This window comes from Gorilla gorilla, chromosome 16 (genome assembly GCF_029281585.2).
Source record: "Gorilla gorilla gorilla isolate KB3781 chromosome 16, NHGRI_mGorGor1-v2.1_pri, whole genome shotgun sequence".
Lineage (NCBI taxonomy): Eukaryota > Metazoa > Chordata > Mammalia > Primates > Hominidae > Gorilla > Gorilla gorilla.
In genome coordinates, this window is record NC_073240.2 from 15798082 (window position 1) to 15811883 (window position 13802).

At 62.5% G+C, this 13802-nt stretch overlaps 1 pseudogene; it reads left to right on the plus strand.

The window, feature by feature from the left end:
* LOC134757219 (protein Dok-7-like) overlaps positions 1 to 13036 on the plus strand; it is a 38529-nt pseudogene extending 25493 nt beyond the window's left edge.
* The last annotated feature ends 766 nt before the right edge of the window (positions 13037 to 13802 follow it).

Sequence of the window (13802 nt, forward strand, 5' to 3'; positions counted from 1 at the left end):
GAGAGGGCGAGGCTGGTGCTCCCTGGATGCAGCCCTGAGGGGAGGGGCTAGGTGGGGCCGAGGGTCCACAGACCACCATGTTCCGAGCCTTGGGCACAGTATGAGTCTCCATCGGAGACCCCAGAGAACGGTGGGGCCACTGCAAGGTGGGCGGGCATTTCCCCAGGCGGAGGGGAGCCTGTGAGAAATGGGCACCGTGAATGAGGGGCAGGCAGCCCCTCTTGCAGCGAGGCCGGCCCTGGGGATGGGGGAGGGGCTGGTCATTTTTTGGAACAGAAAATTGAAAAACTCAGTGGTGAGGAAGATGAGGAAGAGAGGGGTCTGGCCGGCGTGGGGTCCTGGTGAGTGGGCAGGTGGCAGGGCCATCCACGGGCACAGGGACCTAGCTGGGCAGATGGTGGCCTGGATAGGGGTGGTGTGGGTGTCTGCGTTTGAGGCCCAGCCTCTGGGATGAGGCATCGGGAGGAGCGAGGACTCCCAGGGGACTGCCACTCCACAGAGGGGGATAACCACTGAGTCAGGCTGGGCCTGGTGCCTGCGGGCGAGGGTGGGCGGTGGTGGCCACCTCCTCCACCGAGTCTTCTCTCTGCTGCAGACCCAAGTCCCCCGGGACCCTCGACTGTGGAGGAGCGTGTGGCCCAGGAAGCCCTGGAAACCCTACAGCTGGAGAAGTGGCTGAGCCTCCTCTCACATGCGGGCAGGCCGGGCAGTGGAGGTAGGGCCAGGGGCTGACCTGGGCTGTGGGACCTCGGCTAAGCCTCCAGCGGGAGAGCTCAGGAGGCATCCATGCATGTGTGGGGGCTGCAGGCTCCCTCTGCTCATTCATTCTTCCCCCAACTCCCCCCCGCCCACCCCGCCCCGCCCCGCTACTCATTCATCCTTCCCCCACCACCCCGCTCATTCCTTCCTTCTCCTCCTGCTCATTCATTCCTTCCTTCCTCTTCATTCATTCCTTCATTTCCCCCCACTCATTCATTCCTTCCTTCTCCCCCCTGCTCATTCATTCATTCCTTCTCCCCCTACTCATTCATTTCTTCATTTCCCTCCTGCTCATTCATTCCTTCATTTCCCCCGCTCATTCATTCCTTCATTTCCCCCCATTCATTCCTTCTCCCCCTGCTCATTCATTTCATTTCCCTCCTGCTCATTCATTCCTTCCTTCCTCCCATTCCTTCCTTCCTCCTGCTCCTTCATTCCTTCCTTCCCCAACCCCCTGCTCCTTCATTCCTTCCTTCCCCAGCCCCCTGCTCATTCATTCCTTCCTTCCCCACCCCCCTGCTCATTCATTCCTTCCTTCCCCACCCCCTGCTCATTCATTCCTTCCTTCCCCACCCCCCTGCTCATTCATTCCTTCCTTCTTCCTCCTACTCATTAATTCCTTCCCCCTTCATTCCTTCCTTCCCCCATTCCTTTCTTCACCCCCTCATTCATTCCTTCCTTTTCTCCCTGCTCATTCATTCCTTCCTTCCCCTGCTCATTCATTCCTTCCTTCCTCCTCCTGCTCATTCATTCCTTCCTTCCCCACCCTGCTCATTCATTCCTTCCTCCACCCCCCCCGCTCATTCTTTCCCCCCTCATTCATTCCTGTCTTCACCCCCTCATTCATTCCTTCCTTCACCCCCTCATTCATTCCTTCCTTTTCTCCCTGCTCATTCATTCCTTCCTTCCCCACCTTGCTCATTCATTCCTTCTACACCTGCTCATTCATTTCTTCCTCCGCCCCCCCGCTCATTCATTCTTGCCTTACCCCCCATTCATTCCTTCCTTCCCCCCACCCCCTGCTCATTCAGTCCTTCATTACCCTCCTGCTCATTCATTCCTTCCTTCTCTCTCCTGCTCATTCATTCCTTCTCCCCCTGCTCATTCATTCCTGCCTTCCCCCCATTCATTCCTTCCTTTTCCCCTGCTCATTCATTCCTTCCTCCCCCCCACTCATTCCTTCCTTCCTTCTCACCCTGCTCATTCCTTCCTTCTTCCCCTGCTCATTTCTTCATTTCCCTCCTGCTCATTCATTCCTTCCTTTTCCCCTGCTCATTCATTCCTTCCTTCTACCCCCCGCCCCGCTCATTCATTCCTTCATTTCCCTCCTGCTCATTAATTCCTTCCTTCTTCCCCTGCTCATTCTTTCCTTCACCCCCCCGCTCATTTGTTCCTTCCTTCTCCCCCTGCTCATTTGTTTTTTCCTTCTCTCCCTGCTTATTCCTTCATTTCTGCTCTCCCTGCTTCATTCCTTCCTTTCTTCTCCCCTGCTTCATTCCTTCCTTTCTTCTCCCCCCTGCTCATTCATTCCTTCCCTCTCCCCCCCTGCTCGTTCATTCCTTCCCTCTCCCCCTGCTCGTTCATTTCTTCATTTCCCTCCTTCTCATTCATTCCTCCCTTCCCCCCATTCCTTCCTTCCTTCCCCACGCCCCTGCTCATTCATTCCTTCCTTCCTCCCCTGCTCATTCATTCCTTCCTCCACCCCCCTGCTTATTCCTTCCTTGCCCCCTCATTCATTCCTTCTTTCACCACCTCATTCATTCCTTCTTTCACCCCATTCATTCCTTCCTTTTCTCCCTGCTCATTCATTCCTTCCTTCCCTGCTCATTCCTTCCTTCTCCCGCTGCTCATTCATTCCTTCCTTCCTTCCCCACCTCGATCATTCATTCCTTCCTTCCCCCCCATTCATTCATTTTCCCCCTGCTCATTCATTGCTTCCTTCCCCCTGCTCATTCATTGCTTCCTTCCCCCTACCCTGTTCACTCATTCCTTCCTTGCCCCCCCCACTCATTCATTCCTTCATTACTCCCCTGCTCATTCACTCCTTTCTTCTCCCCCTGCTCGTTCTTCATTTCCCTCCTGCTCATTCATTCCTCCCTTCCCCCCATTCCTTCCTTCCCCACCCCCTGCTCATTCATTCCTTCCTTCCCCCCTCATTCATTCCTTCTCCCCCCTGCTCATTCATTCCTTCCTTCCCCCCTCATTCATTCCTTCTCCCGCCCACTCATTCATTCCTTCTCCTTCTTCTCCCCCTGCTCGTTCTTCATTTCCCTCCTGCTCATTCATTCCTCCCTTCCCCCCACTCCTTCCTTCCCCCGCTGCTCATTCATTCCTTCCTCCACCCCCCCGCTCATTCCTTCCTCTGCCCCCCCACTCATTCATTCCTGCCTTCCTCCCATTCATTCCTTCCTTCCCCCCCACTCATTCATTCCTTCCTTCTTTTTCCTGCTCATTCATCCTTCCTTCTCCCCCTGCTCATTCATTCCTTCCTTCCCCCCCATTCCTTCCTTCCTTTTCCCCTGGCTCATTCCTTCCTTCCCCCCACTCCTGCTCATTAATTCCTTCCCTCTCCCCCTGCTCGTTCATTTCTCCCTTCCCCCCATTCCTTCCTTCCTTCCCCACCCCCCTGCTCATTCATTCCTTCCTCCCGCCCATTCATTCCTCCATTTCCCCCCTCATTCCTTCCTTCTCTCCCCTGCTCATTCATTCCTTCCTTCTTCCCCTGCTCCTTCATTTCCCTCCTGCTTATTCCTTCCTTCCTTCTCTGTCTGTTCATTCATTTCTTCCTTCTCCCACCCATTCATTCATTCCTTCCTTCACTTACGGTTCCTAAACTCTGGTCTGAGGTGCTGATGGGAAGGGTGGTTCTGCCCTGAGAGCCTTTGAATCCTTTCCTCCCCACCAGCTTGTGGCCGGGGGAGACCAAGGCCCTGCGTGTTGGTTTTACCTTCTGTGCCCAGATAAAAGGCTCTAAGGCAGGTGAGCTGGCTGCCTGGCTGCCCAGGAGCAGAGGCACCTCCTCAGCTGCCAGTGGCTCTGGCTCTGTTGCCATTGTGGGGAGAGGAGGTGGTGGAAGGGGCTGGCAGAGCAGGAGGGGCCGCTGTGCTCCCAGAAGGGTGGCTGCATGGGTGACCTGTGTTCCCAGGGCCAAGTGCAGGAGCCATGCTGCTCCGGCCAGTGCCCTCTGATCACTGCTTGTCCCTCAGAGGGCACCGAGCAGACAGTGGTCGTCTCCCCTCCTGCCCTGCCCCAGGAGGAGGGGACTCAGGTTTGCAATGAGCTTTTGCCTTCCTGGGGGTGACTCACAACTGCTTTCCACTTGGGAGCCCTGGAAGGCAGAGCAGGCAGCTTAGAGACGCAGCAGAGATGAAAGTGGCTTTCCCAAGAGCACGGGAGGGGCCCGGCCTGGCAGGCAGGAGGCAGCCTGAGATCTGCATTGGGTGTGCTTCTCATCCCCCGAGGGGAGGGAGACCGGGAGTGAGGCAAGGATGCCAGCATGGTGAGGGCAGGGGGCGAGTCGAGGTGTGTGGGCACAGCTGGTGCCTCGTGTCCAGGCTGGCAGGGCCTGGGAAGTTCTCGGGGAAGGGATGTCCAGACCAGCCTTGGGGCTGTGACGGTGCGGAGGGTGAGCTGCCCCAGGTGGCCCTGGAAGGTAGTTGGGATGGCTGGGTATGGAGCGTGGGTCTGTTAGGCAGGGAGGGTGGGGAGCTCTAGGGGAGGAGGCTGGGACCAAGGTAGTGGCAGGGGTGCTGAGAGGGAGGGGCGCAGGCCCTAGGAGAGCAGGTGGCAGAAGGACAGGAACGGACAAAGAACACGAGTGGATGAAGGGCAGAGGGGTTGTCGTTGGTGAAGCCAGGTTTCTGCTGTAGGCCCTGGGGCTTGGGGGCTGGAAGGGGTGGGGCGAGACCAGAGAGTGCTGGCCCGTGGGGGTCCACCAGGCATCAGCCACGTCCTGCCCAGACCCCTGTACCCCCACAACTGCCTTGGCTTCCTGCTCTGTCTCAGGGGATGACCGCAGCCTGTCCAGCTCATCCTCGTAGGCCAGTCACTTGGACGTCAGCGCCAGCAGCCGGCTCACCGCATGGCCAGAGCAATCCTCGTTGTCGGCCAGCACGTCGCAGGAGGGGCCTAGACCAACAGCTGCCCAGGCCCCCGGGGAAGCCATGGTGGGTGCCTCAAGGCCACCCCCCAAGCCGCTGCGTCTGCGGCAGCTGCAGGAGGTCGGCCGCCAGAGCTCCTCGGACAGCGGCATCGCCACTGGCAGCCACTCCTCTTACTCCGGCAGCCTCTCATCCTACGCGGGCAGCAGCCTGGACGTGTGGCGGGCCACGGACGAACTGGGCTCACTGCTCAGCCTGCCAGCAGCGGGGGCCCCCGAGCCCAGCCTGTGAACCTGCCTGCCTGGGACAGTCGAGTACCAGGTGCCCACCTCCCTGCGGCCCCACTACGACACACCATGCAGCCTTCCCCTGGCTCCCAGAGACCACAGCCCCACCTCGCAGGGCAGCCCTGGCAACAGTGCGGCCGGGGACTCAGGCAGCCAGACGTCCGCTGGGTGGCCCTCTGGCTGGCTGGGCACGAGACGGCGAGGCCTGGTGATGGAGGCCCCCCAGGGCAGCGAGGCCACACTGCCTGGCCCTGCCCCCGGCGAGCCCTGGGAAGCAGGCAGCCCCCACGCGGGGCCATCTCCGGCTTTCTTTTTGGCATGTCCAGTCTGTGGAGGACTCAAGGTAAACCCCCCTCCTTGAGAGCCGCAGATCCGGCCCTGCGGCTGCAAAGGGGCTGAATTTGCCCCCAGATGGGAGAGGAGGTGGCGCCAGCCTCCTTGCAGACGGGTGCTCTGCGTTCTGTGGGAGGGACCAGGGGTCTCCCGGAGAGGGGAGCTGGAGGGCGCGCCCAGTGGCTGCCAGTGGAGGAAGGGGCTGACTTGGGGAGGTGAGTTCTGGAAGGCAGGGGCTCTGGGTCTGGCAGGTCGGGGGCACCAGAGCCCCAAGGCCCAGCTGCTTCACTCTGTGTCCCCCACCCCTGAGGATCAGGTGAGTGCTGCACCTCTGCTGGCTCGTGCCTTGCACTGGGGTGCCAAGGGCTGGAGGCCCTGCTGCTGGCCTTGTCCTCCTTGGGCCTCACGCCCCCTTCGTGGGTGGCCGGTTCTCCCCATCACCTCTCTGGGGCAGTCACACCACCTGTTAAGCACCAACCTACCACAGAGGCTCCGGCCACCTGGGATCCACCAGCCCAGCCCCCCTGGGCTCCTTGTGCGCTGGGCCTCATCCCCATCTATGGGAGGAAACTGAAGCTCAGAAGGCTGCATGGCTTGCGGGGTTCTGGGCCCCACTGTTCCCCAGTGAATCCCTCGTGGGAAGGTTCCGGGAGCAGGTGGTGTCCTCAGAACAGCCTCGCCTGCTGACCCCACTCAGAGAGGCCCCGTGCCTCGGGCCCCTGGTGGGAGCTCCGCTGGCTCCCGTCTGAACCTCCTCGCAGGGCCGAAGGCTGGTTTGGCCTGTGTTTCCCCTGGCCCAGGCCTCAGCCCCTGCTTGGTGCTCAGCAGCTGGGCTCACCTGCGTCAGAGGTGGGGCTGTGTTGGGCCCATTGTCCCTCGCCCTGGGTGGCTTCCTCTTGCACAGCCTGGAGCCTGCCCTGACCACAGCCCAGCAGCTCCCTGTGAACACCTCTCTTTGTCCCTTCACTGTCGCCCGCTTCTAAACCCAGACACTGTTTGTAATACATTCTTAGACTGGAAATAAAATGTTCTTTTCTTACCACCTTGTCCTAGTCTGTTGCCCAGCCCTCTCCGCCTCCTCGCCCGCCCTCCACGTGGGGCCTCTGCCTGGGTGCAAAGTCCCCGGGCCCGGCCTCCTTGGCCTTTATCTCAGAGAGTGCGAGAGGCCTCGTCCGTCTTGTGAGCCTTGGGCCTGAATGCTGTGGTGTGCAGAGGCAGCTCCGGGCAGCCCTCGGGCTGGGATGTGCATGTGTGGTGTGTGCATGTGTGGCACATCCCTGGGTGTGTCCTGGAGACCACAGTGGGGTCTGCAGTAGTCCCTCAGGCTCAGGCACGGGGCTCCTCAGGTCCCGGTGAGGGCGGACCTCAGGAGGAGGCTGGCTCTGAGCCCAGGGCCCCTGCCCTGCCTGTCTCCCCAACATGGGGCCGAGTTCCAGGCTTGTCTCAGTCGTCACCCCTGCACATCTGTGTGGGTGCCTGCCTGCCCCCTTGCCTGCCACCCTGTCGGGGACTGACTGAGCGGGGAGTTCTGGAGGGCTTCTGCAGCAGTGCCTGGTGAGCAAGCGTGGGCTTTGGGGACTGAGTTTGGGCCACATCCACTACCTGCTGGCTGGGTGACCCTAGCAAGCCCCGCCCCTCTCAGCCTCAGTTTCCTCTTGCAAACGGGATGACAGACCCCGCCTCACTGGGCTGCACTGAGGGTCTGATGAGGTCACTCTTCAGGCGCTCAATAGCTGCCCGTCACCATTACCCCTGCTGCTGTCACCTCCGGAGGTGGCCATGCCAGTCTTGTTGCAGGACGAGTGAGGCTGTGACTCCTTTGCTGGGGAGCCAGGCCCTTCCCGCCAGAGTCTTCTTCATCCACGCTCAGCCCTCTGTGTTCCCACGGGTCACCTGCCCAAGGCTAGTGGGGGTAAGGTCCCTCTGATGAGAGCAGACTGAGGCACCCCACAGCGGTGGCCTGGAGTCATGGGGCCTCTTGCCTGGTGGGGGCTGGGCCCCTGGACAGCCTTTCCCTGTGGGGATGCGGCCGGGCCATCTGCCTGTCGTCACTATGCTCGTGAGTGGGCCTCGCTCCGGGCGTCTGAAGGTTCCGGCCACCGCCTGCTACGGCAGCCCAGGGTCTCCAGCCTCAGTACCCAGTTCCCAGGTGGGTGGCCAACAGGCTGGGGGCTTCTCCTCAGGCCAGGGACAACCAGATGGGGCAGACACTGGTTCTATTTTCTTGACGCCCCTGGAGCACCTGGGCCTGGACAGGCAGGGGACAGGGTGGACCTTCGCTGGTTCGGGCTCTGCACCATCCACACCTGCCCGCCTGGCCCCCCCAGGAGCAGCTGGGGAGGGCCCCCCTCAGGAGCCTGTGTATGTGATGAGCTCAGGGGCTGTCGGCCTGTTGTCGAAGGTTCTCAAAGTCTAGACCAGCTCAGTTTGCTCAGGGGGCCTCGTGTGAGGGTCCCAGCCCTGTGACTGTCTGCCCTTGAGTCTGGCCTGCACCAGTGCTAGGTGCTGAGCCCCCATTTCCGGCCTCCCAGCCCCCACCCACGAGGCCCCTCAGAACAGGAGGGTGCTGCGCCTTCTTTCTAGCTGCCGGAGCCCATGTGGGACATTGTCTTGGGCTGGCCCCGCTTCTGCTCATCCGGGCTGGAGGCGGGCAGGAAGCCTCTGCTCAGCCGTGGGCCGCTGTTCCTCCTGCAAGCACCCTTCAGACCCCACCGGAGGCTCCTCCAGGGACTTGGGGCACCCTGTTAGGCACGGCCCACTTCAGAGGCCCAGGAGAAGGTCGCCTGCAGTGTCAGGGAACTTTGCTCATCTCACCTAGGGCCTCCCAGTGGGGCATTTTCCAGGGGCACCCCCCTGCGAAGCCTTCCCCGCCAGCTGCTGAGAGCAGGGCCCACACCCTCAAGGACGGGAAAGGAAATCACAGGCGCCCTCGGAGCAGCCGCTCAGCTCTGAGGTCGGAGCCCAGACACTACCTTGCATGGGCATGGTCCTCCTCCAGTAAAGCTCTAATAGCAAAATAGTGGGGCTGGACTGGGCCTCGGAACCGCCCCCTCCCCAGATGCTGAGGCCTCCAGCTCCCCCATGGGTGGTTATGGGGGCTACCACCAGGCTGGGTGGTCAAGGCAGTGGGTGGCCCGGAGATCTGGGGGCTGTGGGGCAAAGGGCCCTGGAGAGAAGGCATCAGGTATTGCGGGCTGGACTCCCTGCAGGTGGCCCGGGTCCCCCAGCCTGTGTCACTCTTGGGGGGTAGTGTCCTTGTTCTCGGGGGCCCCCCGGGCACAGGATGAGGGGAAGACTGAAGGATGCACTGACCCAGGTTCTCTTTCGTCTAGGGAGCGGCAGCCTCAGCCCCGGGACCTGTGACAGCACATTCAGGTAGGCACCTGGAGCCGGTCCCCCAGAGCTCGGGGACAGGGAGGCGGGAGTCTGGGTGGGTGCAGATGGCAGCCAGAATTTGGCTAGGTGGGGAGGGTGGGGGGCCCACTGCCAGCAGGGAATGTGGGCAATGTGGTGAAAGTGGTTGTTGGCTGACAGTGGATATTGGGTGACAGGTGACAGTGGTTGCTGGGCGGCAGTGGGTGTTGGGTGGCAGTGGGGGTGAGTCCCAGCCCAGGTGTGGACAGCAGGGCAGTGGGTAGAGGGCAGGCTGCTGGAGGATGGACTGAAGGTTGGGAGACACAGACTGGGGTTCGTGGGTCCCCAAGCTCTGAGTGTGGACCTGTTCCTGGGAGGGGGCATGGCAGGAAGGCAGTCAGGGTTGGGGTCGAGGAGCCCCAGCTCAGGGAGGAGGGGCTGTGTCCTCAGACAGCGGAGGGGGCCTGTGGAGGCTGGGCTGCTGGTAAGCGACTCGGCGAGGGGCAGGGCATTGGTGCCCTGGCAGGTGCAGTTTTGGGGCCAGGTTGGTAGGGAGGGCCAGGCAGGGAGGCAATGGGAAGGTACGGATCCCCAGGGTCTCCCTAGAGAAGCCTGGCAGTCACTGGGGCCAGAGCCCTGCTGAAGGTTGGGCAGGGCTGACAGAGGCTGGAGGTGAGGGGGGCTGGCATGGGGTAGATGGGTGGCATCGGGCCAGTTCTGTGCCTGTTTCCTTGTGGAGTAGGAGCCACTGCGGGCGGAACCCTGGATTCCTCAATCCCTTCTTCTCAGGCAGGTGGCACCTACAGGGGGGCGGGGTCCAGGCAGGCCTGGAGGGGACACCCAGGGTTGGGGGAGGGGCCCAGGCAGGCCTGGAGAAGACAGTCAGGGATGGGGGCGGGGCCACAGGCAGGCAGGGGCAGCTTGGGAAAGCCCCCATCAGTCGGCCTTGGCCCTAGGCTGGACACCGATCCCTGCAGTCCAGCGTGCTGAGGCGGCCACCAGACCAGAGGTGGTGGGGCCAGCCCTGCCCCAAGGGTCCTCCTGGGCAGCCTACTGTTGCCTCCCCGAGGCCACCCATACCCTTCAGATGTCTTTTACCCAGACAGGGGTGCCCTGGGACACAGGTGTGGGGATCAAGGGGACAGGCCCAGTATCTGCTGGAGGATGTGAATCTTTTCCACAGAGGCAGGGGACTCAGGAGGGGCGCCTGGGGTCTGTCATGGGACAGAGGTGAGCCAGGCCCAAGTGGTAGTGTCGGGCCACCAGCCCAGGGCGGGGTCTGGGAGGAGGGTGCAGAAGGGCCAGCCGATTCCCGGTTGCTGCTTCACTGAAAGAGTATCCGAGGTACTGGAAGCGATGCTCACAGAAGCCGAAGCAAAATCCAAGTCCCAAGGAGGGGACGGGAGGAGGAGCACTGAGGGCCCTGGAGCCAGTGGCCTTGGGGGAGATGCAGATATGGACACACTGATGGCCCAGCGCTGCTTACAGCCCCCGTGTGACTCCGGGTGGTGTTGGGAACATTCGTCCCCTTTCCCTGCAGTCAGGCCTCATGCTCCTTCCTGCTTCCACCCTCACCCCTCACCGCCCACCCTTGGGAGCAAACTTGGAAGAACGGATGCAATCCTAAAACAAGGTACCAGGCTGCAGGGGGGTGTCCAGCCCCACCGTGGGCAAGCCCCGGCCCTGCCCCTTGGGTTCAAGGCCCCCTTTCCAGACGCCAGGCCCCGGCGCTCCCTCAGCTCTCCCCAGGCCCTCACCCCACCTGCCTCTCCCACCACCCCCTCTTGGCCTCAGCCCCTCAGCCATGCCCCCTCCTCTAGGCAGCTGGCCCTGCTGGCCCTGTCCCTGCTGGCCCAGGTGCCTGCCTGGGCACCAGAACTTGGCCGCTATGTTCTGTGGCTCATCTCGATGAAGGGGTCCTGGCATTCCGAGGGGACCAGCCCTCTAGGACCACACATTTGCAGGAGGGGGGTCTCCCCAGGGCCTCAGGGCCAGGCAGGGTTGGGGCAGAATTGTGTTGGTTGCTTTAGTTCATGGAATCAGGTGAGCGAACCCTCGTCAACCTGGGCTCCGTCTCGCTCTGTCCCGGCTGCTGCCTGCAGAATCAGCGAGTCAGGTCTCTCTGGCCTCAGTTTCCCCACTGGGAGTAAGCAAGTGAAAGTTCCTCACCCCTAGCCCTGCTGCAGGGAGTGACGGGGACAAGGGTGAGAGAAGCCAGGCAGAGTGGATGTCTGCAGCAGGTGCCGGGCAGCGGGTGGCCACAGGAGAACCTGATCTGCTGAGGATGCATCCCTGGGGCAGGGAGGCCCAGCCTCGAGTCAGGCCCCTCCCCCGGACAGGCAGGTGTTTCAGGGAGGCCGACCTGCAGGGCTGTCACCCCCTGGATCCCAGCCCCCACCTGAATTCTGAGGGCTCGGAGTGTGCTGGGGGTGGGGAGGTCACCGTGGGTGGGGCTTGGCTGTGTCTCCCAGCCACTGGCTCAGGGAATGGGGCGGACTTGCTGTCACCTCCCCTGCCTCACGTGGCTGTGCATTCCCTCACAAGGTCCTGATGACAAGAATGGGAGGAGGCACTGGAGAACGGGGTCCTTCCTGTAGGACCTGGGTGCCCACGGTGCGGAGCCCTCAGGCCTGCAGAGGAGGGGCCAGTGTGCGTCCAACCGCCTAAGGTGGGAGCCTGCCTCAAGTCCCACCCAGCCGGGCCTGTGGGGTACCCTCCTATCCTGCTCCTGCTCTGCCCTCCCCAGCACCAATGGGGTTTGCAGACAGAACCATCAGCTATTAGGAAGGGGGTAGGGGGAAGGGAGTAGCTCCTATGAGGGGAGAGAGGGTGTGGGGCACCTGGGTGTCCTGGAGGGGACGCAGAGGGAGTGTGGGCCTGTGTGCAGGAGAGGAGGGGGTCCCTGGAGCCTGCAGCAGGTGGGGGTGACCCAGGAGGACAGTGAGGGGGAGGAGCTGGGGGCCAGGACAAAGCAGGGCTGTGCTGGCCCGGGAGGGTTAGGGAGAGAAGGTGCTAGGACAGCCAAGGAGGGGCGGTTGGTGGAGAGAGTTGGGAAGGTGCAGGGCGAGGGGCGCAGGGACAGAAGAATGGGCCTTGGGGGGCCCATGGGGGGGGTCGGCAATTCCTGCAGGGGAGGCGGCACAGTGGAGGGGACAGCGCTTCCTTCTGCTCTGTGGGTACTTGGACCAGGAGTGGACAGTGTGGGGGGGCCTCAGGATGGGGCATCGCTGGGCCAAAGATGGACGGTCAGGAATATGGAGCGGGAACCTCCAAGGTGCAGGAGAGGCGGAGCGGGGAGGAGGGGCTAGGCAGGGTGGGCAGCTCTTTACTGCACAATCTTTGGGATCTGTGCCCCTCTCGGTCCCCACCGGGGCTTCACAGCCGCTCCCCCAACAGGATCCCCAGGACCCGTGGCTGTGAACAGCCCAGGGCCAGAGAGGCTGCGTGGCGAGTCGCCCACTTACGTGAACATCCCCATCAGCCCGTCCTCCAGAAAGCAGGTGCACTACATGGGCCTGGAGCTCCAGGAGGCCAGCGAGGGTGTCCGAGGTGGGTCCCCGCCCTGCGTGGAAGCCCTGACAGTGGGGGGCTGGGACCACAGCCTCAGGGCCCTAAGCCCCCAGCCCCACCCAGCAGCCCTTGGCCAGGGAGCTTTTCCTACAGCCTCCCCCCCGGAGGCAAACGTCCCCAACTCCATCCCTGGCCAGGCCACATCCCCTGAGGGTGTCCCCACTCAGATGCTTCCGAGGGCCTGGCTGGGGGACTGGTGTGGAGGGCAGGGTCACAGGGCTGGGTGGCTCGGGGGCGCAGGCTGCCGCTCACTGCAGAATTCTTTCAGGGGCTGGCGCCTCCCTCTACGCCCAGATCGACATCACGGCCACCGAGACGGCGCAGAGTGGGGACGCGGCACACACAGGCCCGGGAGGAGCAGCTGTTGGAGCTGGAGCAGAGGAAGGCAGCCCCGCAGTGAGGTCACAGCGCCAGGAGCTGACCGCAAACCCGGTGCGCTGTGCGGCCCCGTGGCCCCCGGCAGGCCGGCCCCTTCTGTTGGCCGTGGTCTGGTCCCCAGGGAGCCCCCAGTCGCAGGAGCAGGCATGGCCGGTCTCCGGGCCATGGTGCAAACAGGAAGTTTTCAGGGCCCACGGCCAGGCCTCCTGCCTCGCAGGTGTCTGGGGCTGACCCTTCCTTCGGCCTGAAAGAGTTGCTCTGGACCCCAGGCCGACTGAGGCCCTGCTTCCAGGCATCAGGCAGCTCTGGTCGCTGCTGTGGCGTCTCAGGCAGAGGCCGCTGCCCAGGAGTTTGGGAGCATGGTTTGTGGTGCCTGGGATGCAAACTGCCCTCTCACCCTGGGGGTGACTGCACGGATGACAGCCATGTCCTGGCAAAATGCTCATCCCTTCACCTGGGTGTTGCGGCCCTGTAGAGCCAGGACCCAGTGCCCGCTCCCACTGTCGGCACCATGCCCGCTCCTGAGACTGGCGGCTCAGACACTCCCGGCATCCCCTCCCCGCCTCCCGGCTGTCCTGCCTGGGCCACCGCCACCCTGCACCTGGGGACGGAGACTGGACTCTCCCAGCCACCTGACTGCTCCACTTCTTGGGACCTATTACAGCCAGTCATGTAAAGAGCTTAAAATTGTGACTGTTCTGTTTCTGACAATGCCTATTTTCTCTCTCTCCTGGTTTCTGCTCCTGGACATGGGTCTGATGTCTTCACCTGGGGGTGCTCGGGGTTGGGGCGAGCAGAGCTGCCTTCCTTGGTGGCACGGGGTTGGGGCTTCCTCCTGCGTCGGTGCGGTGCTGTGGGTTGGGGGTGGGTGAGGTGATGGGGCTATGTGCATAGGTGGTGGGCGTCCTGCATGCCCTCAACCCCTGTGGCAGGAGGAAGCACCGGGCGGGCCCCCTGCCTTGCTCCTGGAGATGGGGCTCTCTGCTCTGCCTGGCTCCATCCGTATTCGTCCCTTTCCTTC